The following is a 13,284-nucleotide window of genomic DNA, read 5'->3' as shown; positions in this document are numbered from 1 at the left end:
AAGAAGTATTCTTCTACTAATGATTCCAAAACACTAATCATAGGTTAGGATATAGGCTCATTAGAGATTCTTACTACTTGAATGCTTCTATTAAACCAATGTAAATAAAGTTCATTTCCCTTCAACCTCTTTACAGTTTACTGTATACCCTCAAATTTGTGTTTTATCTTTTTTCCCCCACACACTGGCACAAGAAGTTCCTCTCTTTTTTTCTTAAGAAAAGTGAACTTGCTTTCCTTTTTGCTTTTCAGCCAACTTTAAAATTGTTCACAGCAAGATTTTATGTTCTACAGTAGTAGGAATGAGGTAGATAAAATGGCACTATATCAACAAGAATTATCGTCCCATTATTATAGATAATTCTCCTTGGGAGTTTAGAGGAAGGACAGAATATTTTTGGGTGCTAATATCTCTTGGAATGGCACCATTGGGCCGATTTTGGAACTTGTCCTTTTATTTTTTAGGCAATGTGGATCAATGTTTCTTTCAATGGGCCTTCTGCTTGTAATCTGTACCATTATCCTTATATGTAGGCCCCCAAGTCTTAAAGAAGAAAGGCTCATTTTGTTGTTTTATAGAGAGAGACATAAGTTGTATGGGTTTCTCACTTGCTTACTTTCTAAGACTATCCGGAAATATCTAACTACACAGTGGATATTTTTAACCTGGCAATTTCATGTATTATTTCTGATTGAATTCAATAATTCATGCTTGAGCCCATTTATAAAAGAGGTTATTAGGCTCCCTTTATCTCACCTTGAGTCTACTCTAGAATATTGGCTGAAACTTTCTTAAAGTCTTTTAAATCTGTATTTCATAATTTTGAAACTTTAGGTTTTAAGTTTAATCCAACCTTAACAGAAAGGCTTCTGAACTTTATGTAGTGTTTTTATTTTCAAATTTTACTTAGAGGCTTTATTGAAATCTTTTTTTTATAAAATTTTTTTCTTTTTATTTATTATTTATTTATTTATTTTTGGCTGCATCGGGCCTTCATTGCTGCGCACAGACTTTCTCTAGTTGCGGTGAGCGGGGGTTACTCTTTGTTGCAGTGCACGGGCTTCTCATTGCGGTGGCTTATCTTGTTGCGGAGCACGGGCTCTACGCACGCGGGCTTCAGTAGCTGTGGCACTTGGTCTCAGTAGTTGTGGCTTGCGGGCTCTAGAGCGCAGGCTCAGTAGTTGTGGCGCACGGGCTTAGCTCTTCTGCGGCATGTGGGATCTTCCTGGACCAGGGCTTGAACCCATTTCCCCTGCATTGGAAGGCAGATTCTTAACCACTGTGCCGCCAGGAAAGCCCAAAATCTTTTTTTTACCCTGCTATTCTGAAACTTTTTTTTTTCCATCTAAGAGTCTAACAGTTAATTGAACTAATTAATACAGAGCTATAGTCCAGGACTGTAACCTATCTCAAATATCTTGTCCCTTTATCTGTTTTCCTGAAGTTGATGATGAAGTTAATTATAGTCCTTTACTTGACTCTTGACAGTAGTTTTAATTTAACTTCAAATCTGTCTTTCTGTCCTAGCAGTTTTACAATGTACTTGTCTTTTTGTTTGATTGGTTTTTGTTTTTAGATTTTCTTTTTGTATTACACAAAAGGATATTTATTTAAAATGAGAAAAGAGACCCTAATCAATTAAAATGCCACAAACATAAAATGCAGAAAAAAATTAATTAATTAATTGACAGGTACATCTTTATACTACTTTTTCCTTATATATTTTGGCTGCAGTTTTTTAAAAAAATCTTTCTGTTTTGTTTTGTTTTTTCTTGCCTGTAATCTTTTGATTACCTCTTCATAGGACCACGGTTTTTGTAATATTTTCTAAGATTGAATAGAAAGAGAATTCATTATTTCTTCCTGCATGGTTGAACAAACTTTGTTTTTATTATTGATATTAAGGATGCATAAAACATACAACTTCTTCCATGGACGTATACACTGTTTGTAGTATTCCAACAGGTTTGTGGCCCACCAACACATACATTTTGTACTCTGTGATTCCCATCACAAAAGAAAAGAACATGATGGATTTATAATGATATCCATACGCAGTGTAAAAATCAAGTATATTCCTGATAGGAGTGGATTTCCATTTTGGCCAAGCATTGATGTGGATTGAATCTTCTCACAATTTTAGATTACTCTGATTACTGGAAGAATTTTACATCGACAGCTTCTGGTTGTGGGCATTTCAAATCTTGTTTCTCTTCTATTACCCACCTACCTCTCGTGTTGAGCACCACAGGACTCATTCATTCATTTTATTCTAAGACCTCCAGCCTTCAATTTTGTTTCATGGTAGGTCAGTACAGAGGCTGTAGGAATATTCCTGGAAGCCAGTTCCTACACTGAAGTGGTTAGCAATATCCACAGAAATGACAGCATACTATATAAATCTATCTCACCCATCCAAAATTAAACACATCCCCAACTTCCTGGATCCCCCAGATTACCACAGCCACTCCAAAGCCACCTGAGTAGAGGGGAAGTATATCTCAGTGAAAGGTACAATAGATCTAAGTGATTGACATGAAAGTATCTATTTTTTGGCCACACCGCATAGCTTGCAGGATCTTAGTTACCCAACCATAGATTGAACCCATGCCCCCCACAGTGGAAGTTCAGAGTCCTAACCACTGGACCACCAGGAAATTCCCAAAAGTATCATTTTTTTAAAAAGTTGTATTAAGATATATTTCACATACCATTACAATTTAACCATTTGAAGTGTAAAATTCAGTGGGTTTTAGTATATTCATAGATATATGCAACCATCACCACCATCATCTCAAGAAGAAACCCCATATCTTTTAGTTATCACTGTCTGCTCCCCTTGTCCCCTCACCAGCCCTAAACCATCATTAACCTACTTTCCTATTATGTATTGCAAATTTTATGCAATCTTAGGATCAGGTCACTACATTGTTAGGTCCGTTCCCAGAGTCTTGAGAGGGGCCATAAAGCCTAAGCTGCATTACCTTTGTGGTTTATCTGCGTCTGTACATTTATTCTGCCAGAATCTGTACATTCAGTTCCCTATCGTTCACAGAGTTGATTTGATCTACTACAGTATGTGCGTGAGTTTTGTGAAAATTCTGTGGGTAAAGAGTTCATTTGAAAAGTCAGGTAAAGCTGAGTAAAACAAGAGTAACTCAAAGAGGATAGGATTCTGAAGGTTACAAAGTCTTTGAGACTGTCTCTTTTTAAAAATATTATATTTATTATTTACTTTTGGCTGTGTCAGGTCTTTTTTTTTAACAACTTTATTGGAGTATAATTGCTTTACATTGTTATGTTAGTTTCTGTTGTATAACAAAGTGAATCAGCTGTACGTATACATATATCCCCATATCCCCTCCCTCTTGCATCTCCCTCCCTGTCCCACCCCTCTAGGTGGTCACAAAGCACCCAGCTGATCTCCTGTGCTATGCAGGTGCTTCCCACTAGCTATCTGTTTTACATTTCGTAGTATATATATGTCCGTGCCACTCTCAAACTTCGTCTCAGCTTCCCCTTCCCCCTCCCTATGTCCTCAAGTGCATTCTCTATGTCTGTGTCTTTATTCCTGTCCTGCCTCTGGGTTCTTCAGAACCTTTTTTTTTTTTTTAACATTCCATATATATGTGTTAACATACGGTATTTGTTTTTCTCTTTCTGACTTACTTTACTCTGTATGACAGACTCTAGGTCCATCCCCCTCACTACAAATAACTCAATTTCGTTTCTTTTTATGGCTGAGTAATATTCCATTGTATATATGTGCCACATCTTCTTTGTTAGTTCATCTGTCGATGGGCACTTAGGTTGCTTCCATGTCCTGATATTGTAAATAGAGCTGCAGTTAACATTGTGGTACATGACTCTTTGAATTATGGTTTTCTCAGGGTATATGCCCAGCAGTGGGATGGCTGGGTCATATGGTAGTTCTATTTTTAGTGTTTTGAGGAACCTCCATACTGTTCTCCATAGTGGCTGTATCAATTTACATTCCCACCAACAGTGCAAGAGGGTTCCCTTTTCTCCACACCCTCTCCAGCATTTATTGTTTGTAGATTTTTTTGATGATGGCCATTCTGACTGGAGTGAGGTGATATCATTGTAGTTTTGATTTGCATTTCTCTAATGATTAGTGATGTTGAGCGTTCTTTCATGTGTTTGTTGGCAATCTGTGTATCTTCCTTGGAGAAATGTCTACTTAGGTCTTCTGTCCATTTTTCGATTGGGTTGTTCGTTGTTTCATATTGACCTGCATGAGCTGCTTGTAAATTTTGGAGATTAATCCTTTGTCAGTTGATTCGTTTGCAAATATTTTCTCCCATTCTGAGTGTTGTCTTTTCATCTTGTTTATGGTTACCTTTGCTGTGCAAAAGCTTTTAAGTTTCATTAGGTCCCATTTGTTTACTTTTGTTTTTATTTCCATTTCTCTAGGAGGTGGGTCAAAAAGGATCTTGCTGTGATTTATGTCATAGAGTGTTCCGCCTATGTTTTCCTCTAAGAGTTTTATAGTGTCTGGCCTTACATTTAGGTCTTTCATCCATGTTGAGATTTTTTGTGTGTATGGTGTTAGGGAGAGTTCTAATTTCATTCTTTTACATGTAGCTGTCCAGTTTTCCCAGCACCACTTATTGAAGAGGCTGTCTTTTCTCCATTGTATATTCTTCCCTTCTTTATCAAAAATAAGGTGACCATATGTGCGTGGGTTTATCTCTGGGCTTTCTATCCTGTTCCATTGACCTACATTTCTGTTTTTGTGCCAGTACCATACTGTCTTGATTACTGTAGCTTTCTAGTATAGTCTGAAGTCAGGGAGCCTGATTCCTCCAGCTCCATTTTTCTTTCAGAAGATTGCTTTGCCTATTCGGGTCTTTTATGTTTCCATGCAAAAATTGTGAAATTTTTTGTTCCAGTTCTGTGAAAAATGCCAGTGGTAGTTTGATAGGGATTGCACTGAATCTGTAGATTGCTTTGGGTAGTAGAGTTATTTTCACAATGTAGATTCTTCCAATCCAAGAACATGGTACCTCTCTCCATCTGCTTGTATCATCTTTAATTTCTTTCATCAGTGTTTTATAGTTCTCTGCATACAGGTCTTTTGTCTCCTTAGGTAGGTTTATTCCTAGATATTTTATTCTTTTTGTTGCAATGGTAAATGGTAGTGCTTCCTTAATTTCTCTTTCAGATTTTTCATCATTAGTGTATGGGAATGCAAGAGATTTCTGTGCATTAATTTTGTATCCTGCTACTTTACCAAATTCATTGATTAGCTCTAGTAGTTTTCTGGTAGCATCTTTAGGATTCTCTATGTATGGTATCATGATCTGCAAACAGTGACAGTTTTACTTCTTCTCTTCCGATTTGGATTCCTTTAATTTCTTTTTCATCTCTGATTGCTGTGGCTAAAACTTCCAAAACTATGTTGAATAATAGTGGTGAGAGTGGGCACCCTTGTCTTGTTCCTGATCTTAATGGAAATGGTTTCAGTTTCTCACCACTGAGAACGATGTTGGCTGTGGGTTTGTCATACATGGCCTTTATTGTGTTGAGGTTAGTTCCCTCTATGCCTGTTTTCTGGAGAGTTTTTATCATAAATGGGATTGAATTTTGTTGAAAGCTTTCTCTGCATCTATTGAGATGATCATATGGTTTTTATCCTTCAGTTTGTTTATATGGTTTATCACATTGATTGATGTGCGTATACTGAAGAATCCTTCTGTTCCTGGAATAAACCCCACTTGATCATGGTGTATGATCCTTTTAATGTGCTGCTGGATTCTGCTTGCTAGTATTTGGTTGAGGATTTTTCCATCTATGCTCATTAGTGATATTGGCGTGTAATTTTCTTTTTTTGTGACATCTTTGTCTGGTTTTGGTATCAAGGTGATGGTGGCCTCATAGAATGAGTTTGGGAGTGTTCCTTCCTCTGCTATATTTTGGAAGAGTTTGAGAAGGATAGGTGTTAGCTCTTCTCTAAATGTTTGATTGAATTCGCCTGTGAAGCCATCTGGTCCTGGGCTTTTGTTTATTAGAAGATTTTTAATCACAGTTTAAATTCAGTGCTTGTGATTGGTCTGCTTATATTTTCTCTTTCTTCCTGGTCTAGTCTTGGAAGGTTGTGCTTTTCTACGAATTCATCCATTTCTTCCAGGTTGGCCATTTTATTGGCATATAGTGGCTTGTAGTAATCTCTCACGATCCTTTGTATTTCTGCAGTGTCAGTTGTTAGTTCTCCTTTTACATTTCTAATTCTATTCATTTGAGTCTTCTCCCTTTTTTTCTTGATGAGTCTGGTTAATGGTTTATCAGTTTTGTTTATCTTCTCAAAGAACCAACCAGCTTTTAGTTTTATTGATCTTTGCTTTTGTTTTCTTCATTTCTTTTTCATTTATTTCTGATCTGATCTTTATGATTTCTTTCCTTCTGCTAACTTTGAGGGGTTTTTTTGTTCTTCTTTCTGTAACTTCTTTAGGTGTAAGGTTAGGTTGTTTATTTGAGATGTTTCTTGTTTCTTGAGGTAGGATTGTATTGCTGTAAACTTCCCTGTTAGAACTGTTTTTGCTGCATCTCATAGGTTTTGGGCCATCGTTGTTTTCACTGTCATTTGTTTCTAGGTGTTTTGTGATTTCCTCTTTGATTTCTTCAGTGATCTCTTGGTTATTTAGTAGTGTATTGTTTAGCCTCCATGTGTTTGTATTTTTTACAGATTTTTTCCTGTAATTGATATCTAGCCTCATAGCATTGTGGTTGGAAAAGATACTTGATGTGACTTCAATTTTCTTAAATTTACCAAGGCTTAATTTGTGACACAAGATATGATTTATACTGGAGAATGTTCTATGAGTGCTTGAGAAGAAAGTGTATTCTGTTGTTTTTGGATGGAATGTCCTATAAATATCAATTAAGTCTGTCTTGTTTAATGTGGCATTCAAAGCTTGTGTTTTCTGGGCTTCCCTGGTGGTGCAGTGGTTGAGAGTCCACCTGCCAATGCAGGGGACATGGGTTCGAGCCCTGATCTGGGAATATCTCACATTCCATGGAGCAGCTAAGCCCATGCACCACAACTAGTGAGCCTGTGCTCTGGAGCCCACGAACCACAACTAATGAAGCCCAAGCACCTAGAGCCCATGCTGCACAACAAGAGAAGCCGCCACAAGGAGAAGCCAGCACACCACAACGAAGAGTGGGCCCTGCTCACTGCAACTAGAGAAAGTACAGGCAGCAATGAAGACCCAACACAGCCAAAAATAAATAAATAAAATTTATTTTAAAAAATAAATAAAGCTTGTGTTTCCTTATTTATTTTCAGTTGGTTGATCTGTCCATTGGTGGAAGTGGGGTGTTAAAGTCCCCTACTATTATTGTATTACTGTCAGTTTCCCCTTTTATGGCTGTTAGCATTTGACTTATGTATTGAGGTGCTCCTTTGTTGGGTGCATAAATATTTAAAATTGTTACATCTTCTTCGATTGATCCCTTGATCATTATATAGTGTCCTTCTTTGTCTCTTGTAATAGTCTTTATTTTAAAGTCTGTTTTGTCTTGTATGAGAATTGCTCCTCCAGCTTTCTTTTGATTTCCATTTGCATAGGATATCTTTTTCCATCCCCTCACTTTCAGTCTGTATGTGTCTCTAGGTCTGAAGTGGGTCTCTTATAGACAGCATATATATGGGTCTTGTTTTTGTATCCATTCAGCCAGTCTGTGTCTTTTGGTGGGAGCATTTAATCCATTTACATTTAACGTAATTATCGATATGTATTTTCCTATTACCATTTTCTCAATTGTTTTGGATTTGTTATTGTAGGTCTTTCCTTCTCTTGTGTTTCCTGCCTAGAGAAGTTCCTTTAGCATTTGTTGTAAAGCTGGTTTGGTGGTGCTGATTTCTCCTAGCTTTTGCTTGTCTGTAAAGGTTTTAATTTGTCTGTTGAATCTCAGTGAGATCGTTGCTGGGTAGAGTAATCTTGGTTGTAGGTTTTTCCCTTTCATCACTTTAAATATGTCCTGCCACACCTTTCTGCCTTGCAGAATTTCTGCTGGAAGATCAGCTGTTAACCTTATGGGGATTCCCTTGTAATTTGTTGTTTTTCCTTTGGTGCTTTTAATATTTTTTGTTTGTATTTAATTTTTGATAGTTTGATTAATATGTGTCTTTGTGTGTTTCTCCTTGGATTTATCCTGTATGGGACTCTCTGCGCTTCCTGGACTTGGTTGACTATTTCCTTTCCCATATTAGGGAAGTTTTCAACTATAATCTCTTCAAATATTTTCTCAGTCCCTTTCTTTTTCTCTTCTTTTTCTGGGACCCCTATAATTTGAATGTTGGTGTGTTTAATGTTTTCTCAGAGGTCTCTGAGATCGTCCTCCATTCTTTTCATTCTTTTTTCTTTATTCTGCTCTGTGGTCGTTATTTCCACTATTTTATCTTCCAGGTCACTTATCCATTCTTCTGCCTCAGTTATTCTGCTCTTGATTTCTTCTAGCGAATTTTTTTTTTGTTTTTTTGTGGTACGCAGGCCTCTCACTGTTGTGGCCTCTCCCATTGCGGAGCACAGGCCCTGGACGCGCAGGCTCAGCGGCCATGGCTCACGGGCCCAGCCGCTCCGCGGCATGTGGGATCTTCCCGGACTGGGGCACGAACTGTGTCCTCTGCATTGGCAGGCGGACTCAACCACTGCGCCACCAGGGAAGCCCCCTTCTAGCGAATTTTTAATTTCATTTTTTGTGTTGTTCATCATTGTTTGTTTGCTCTTTAGTTCTCCTAGGTCCTTGTTAAACGTTTCTTGTGTTTTCTCCATTCTATTTCCAAGATTTTGTATCATCTTTACTATCATTACTCTGAATTCTTTTTCAGGTAGACTGCCTCTTTCCCCTTCATTAGTTTGGTCTGGTGGGTTTTTACCTTGCTCCTTCATCTGCTGCATATTTCTCTGTCTTCTCATTTTGCTTAACTTACTGTGTTTGGGGTTTCCTTTTCGCAGGCTTCAGGTTCATAGTTACCGTTGTTTTTGGTGTCTGCCCCCAGTGAATAAGATTGGTTCAGTGGCTTGTGTAGGCTTCCTGTTGGAGGGGACTGGTGCCTGTGTTCTGGTGGATGAAGCTGGATCTTGTCTTTCTGCTGGGCAGGACTGCGTCCTGTGGTGTGTTTTGGGATGTCTGTGAACTTAGTATGATTTTAGGCAGCCTCTCTGCTGATGCGTGGGGTTGTGTTCCTGTCTTGCTAGTTGTTTGGCATGGGGTGTCCAGCACTGTAGCTTGCTGGTCGTTGAGTGGAGCTGGGTCTTAGAGTTGAGACGGAGATCTCTGCGAGAGCTCTTGCCAATTGATATTACGTGGGGCCAGGACGTCTCTGGTGGTCCATGGTCCTCAACTTGGCTTTCCCACCTCAGTGGCTCAGGCCTGGCATCCAGCTGGAGCATCAAGACCCTATCAGCCAGACAGCTGGAGTTCCTTCAGAGTTGGAGAATCTGGCTTGCATTGGCTGTCCTTCTGTGCTGCACATTAGAATCACCTACTTATTTTTTGTTTTGCAGGCAGTGTTCCACAGAGAAAAACAGTAGCGTGAAAATAGTCACAGCTCTGAGATGGCTTTTTTTTTTCATTTGTGCTTAGTCGGGTTTCTTGCTCACGGGGCTACATGCGGAGGCCTCACATCTGGCTCTTCTAACCAGAGTCTGAGTTGGGTCTTAGTTGTGGCATGTGGGATCTTTCGTTGCAGCACACAGGTTTCTCTCTAACCGTGTCGCGTGGGCTCAGTAGTAGCAACGCCTGGGCTCTAGGGCTCTATAGCTGCCGCGCACGGACTTAGTTACCCCGTGGCATGTGGGATCTTAGTTCCCTGATCAGGGATCAAACCCGCGTCCCCTACATTGGAAGGCTGATTCTTAACCAGTGGACCACCAGGGAAGTCCCATTGGGTACTGTCTTGGAGTTTGAATTTTTTTTTTTTTTTGAGGCCTCACTTTTCCAATTTTAAAGAAACTGATATTGTCTATTTGGTGTTTTGTCTCCTAATTTTTTTTTAGAATGCCTCTTAAACGTATTTATTCTTTATGACATGTCAAAAGCTTCCCATGATGGCCATTGTTTTTTAAGTTTTAAAAGATTTTTAAAATTTTTTTGTTTAATTTTTCCATTTACCAAAGAAAATTCAAGAGTTAGGATTATGGTATAGCTTTGTATAAGAGGTAGAAATTCTTCCAGGAAGAAGTTTAGACTTTGTCACAGGCAAACCTGTGACACACCAAGAACAAGGCCAGCACAGTTGGTTAACGTATATGCTTGGTAACTGTATCTCACATTCTCCTTTACAAGAAGGACACCAGTCACTTTGGATTAGTGCCCACCCTAATGACCTTATTTTACTTTAATTACCTCTTTAAAGACCCTATCTCCAAATACAATCACTTTTTTTTTTACAATCACATTTTGAGGGGTCCTAATTGGGGGGCTAAGGAATTAGCATAGGAATTCAACATAGGAATTTGGGGAGCCTACACAATTCTGCCCATAACATATAGCGAGGTGTCAATGCAAATAATCAATAAACAATCTGTAACAGGAATAGAAAAAACAGAAAAATAGAAAAATCCAAACTGAGGATTATAGCTTGGGAAACACAAATTCAGGACACACTTGAACAGTGTTCCACTGGACCACAAAATGGGAGAGGCTTATATAGGCAAAAATTGAAAAGTTGCGTAAATTGTTAAGAATGAGGATTAGAGCTGGCATGAAGGGTGCTTGTTAAGCAAGGATTGATTGGGGTCCAAAATGGTTGCATGTTTACAAGGGGAGACCTTGAGGCCTTATGGTTGCATCTGGTAGCTGCTAGCTGATATTGTTTTGAAAATGGCCAGTGGTGTCCTTGAGTTTGATACAGTTCAGAAAATTTAGATTCTCAGTTGATGCAGGAATGTGTCTGAAACCACATTCACAATGGCCACCAGGCTCTACTTTGAATGCCTGAATCACATTTACTCCATTTTGATTTTAAAGGATCTTAAATATATCATCAGTGGGAAAGTTATGCTGGTCAGGCCCAGTCTCTCACAGCTGAGCAGATTGCTGGTCTTGCATGGGTTTGGGGCAGTGTGGAGATCAGAGTCTGGCAGACTTTCATAGCAATAAGGAATTGACATCATCTGAAGTATGACTACCTAGTTGACACTCTTGTTGCTTGGTTGGCACTCAGAGGTAAGTTTATTTGATTGAGTCCATCCCTGACAGGCTGACTTTCAGAAGCAAGAGTCTAACACTGATTGGATGGCTTACAAAAGTATATTCAGTGAGGTAGGTTTTCATTAGTTGATTGAATAGGTTTAATGGCTGGCAGAATAGCCAGTCTTTTCCTAAATTTTGGGGAATGTTATTCTCAACATAAAAAGTGACTTTCATATGTCCCACTTTTCTTCTAAAGTGGCTGAACATCTCTTAGCTCTAGACAAGGGAATTTGTGATACTTTCTGGCTGATTGACAAGTTTACACTCTGAATCCAAGTCAATGATATTTTGTTGGTCTACAGAGGAAAGAAGGTTGGAGTCATCCTGGTTCTTCAGATCACTAGTTGTGTGGCCACAGACAAGCCACATGACTTCTCTGAGAGTCATTTTCTTCATCTGTAATTGTAAACAATAATAACTATCTGTGTTATTATAAGTATCAAGGGCATAACTTAAGGGGAACGCCTAGCACAGTATCCATGGTACCTACCAGTTCATGGTTCTCGTCCCTGGCTTATTAGACTCACCTGGAGACCTTTAAAAAATCCTGAGAATAGGAGTCTCCCCATCTGCCAGAGCTTCTGATTTAATTAGTGAGGGTTGATTCCAAGCAGGCGATTACAAAACTCCCAAGGTGGTTCTGATGGACAGCCTGATTTGAGAACCACTATTAACTGCTCCCAAAAGTGGTAATTCTCTCTCAATCCACTCTCTTCTATTTCTATTACTTTTCCTCCGAAGTTGATGCCCTTCCCAAACTTCAGAAATTTTTCTCCTATATGCCTGAGAGGGAAAAGTCCTCCCCATGCCATGTGTGTACTGATTTTGATAGGATGTCTATGGCTCTGATATCACTTTAAAGTGGCTATCCTCTTTTTTTTTCCAGTTGAGGTAAAATTGGTATATAACATTATATAGTTTCAGGTGTACAACATTTAATTTTATGTCTGTATACTCTGTAAAGTGACCACCCTCCAAAGTCTAGTTACCATCTGTCACCATACAATTGACCTCTTCACCCCTTTCCCTCAGTCCCTAACCTCTTTACCCTCTGGTAAACACCAATCTGTTCTCTGTATCTACGACTTTGTTTTTCTTTGTTTGTTTGTTTAAATTCCACATATGAGTGAAATCATATGGTATTTGTCTTTCTCTGTCAGACTTGACTTAGCATAATATCCTCAAGTTCCATCCATGCTGTCTCAAGTGGCAAGATTTCCTTTTTTTTTTTTTTAATGTCTGAGTGGTATTCTGTTATATATACATACCACGTCTTTATCCATTCACCCATTGATGGACACTTAAGTTGTTTCCATATCTAGGATATTGTAAAAAATGCTGCAGTGAGCATAGGGGTGCATATGTCTTTTCAACTTAATGTTTTAGTGTTCTTCAGATAAATACCCAGAAGTGAAATAGCTGAATCACATGGTAGTTCTATTCTTAAATTTTTCAGGAATCTACATACCATTTTCCACAGTGGCTGCACCAATTTACATTCCAGCCAGTAGTGCACAAGGGTTTCCTTTTCTCTACATCCTCTCCAACACTTGTTGTTTCTTGTCTTTTTGATAATAGCCATTCTAACAGGTATGACGATTAGTGACGTTGAACATCTTTTCATGTGCCTGTTGGCTGTGTGTGTGTCTTCTTTGGAAAAATGTATATTCAGAACTTCTGCCCATTTTTTAATTAAGTTCCTTTTTGTTGTTGAGTCATATGAGTTCTTTATATATTTTGGATACTAACCCTTTGTCAAGTGTATGATTTGTAAATATCTTTTCCCATTCAGTAGGTTGCCTTTTCATTTTGATGATGGTTTCCTTCACTATGCAGAAGCTTTATAGTTTGATGTAATCCCATTTATTTATTTTTGCTTTTGTTTCTTTTGCTTTTGGAGTCAGATCCACCAAACATTGCTAAGACCAATGTCAATGCGTTTACCACCTTTGCTTTCTTCCAGGAATTTTACGGTTTCAGGTCTTAAAATCTTTAAGCCATTTTGAGTTAATTTTTGTGTACGGTGTAAGATAGTGGTCTAGTTTCATTCTTTTGCATGTG

The sequence above is a fragment of the Delphinapterus leucas genome, chromosome 13, assembly GCF_059928025.1.
Source record: "Delphinapterus leucas isolate spDelLeu-1000000601 "Yukka" chromosome 13, BTC_Dleu_Yukka2, whole genome shotgun sequence".
NCBI lineage: Eukaryota > Metazoa > Chordata > Mammalia > Artiodactyla > Monodontidae > Delphinapterus > Delphinapterus leucas.
Note: the sequence above shows the minus strand (reverse complement) of the source record.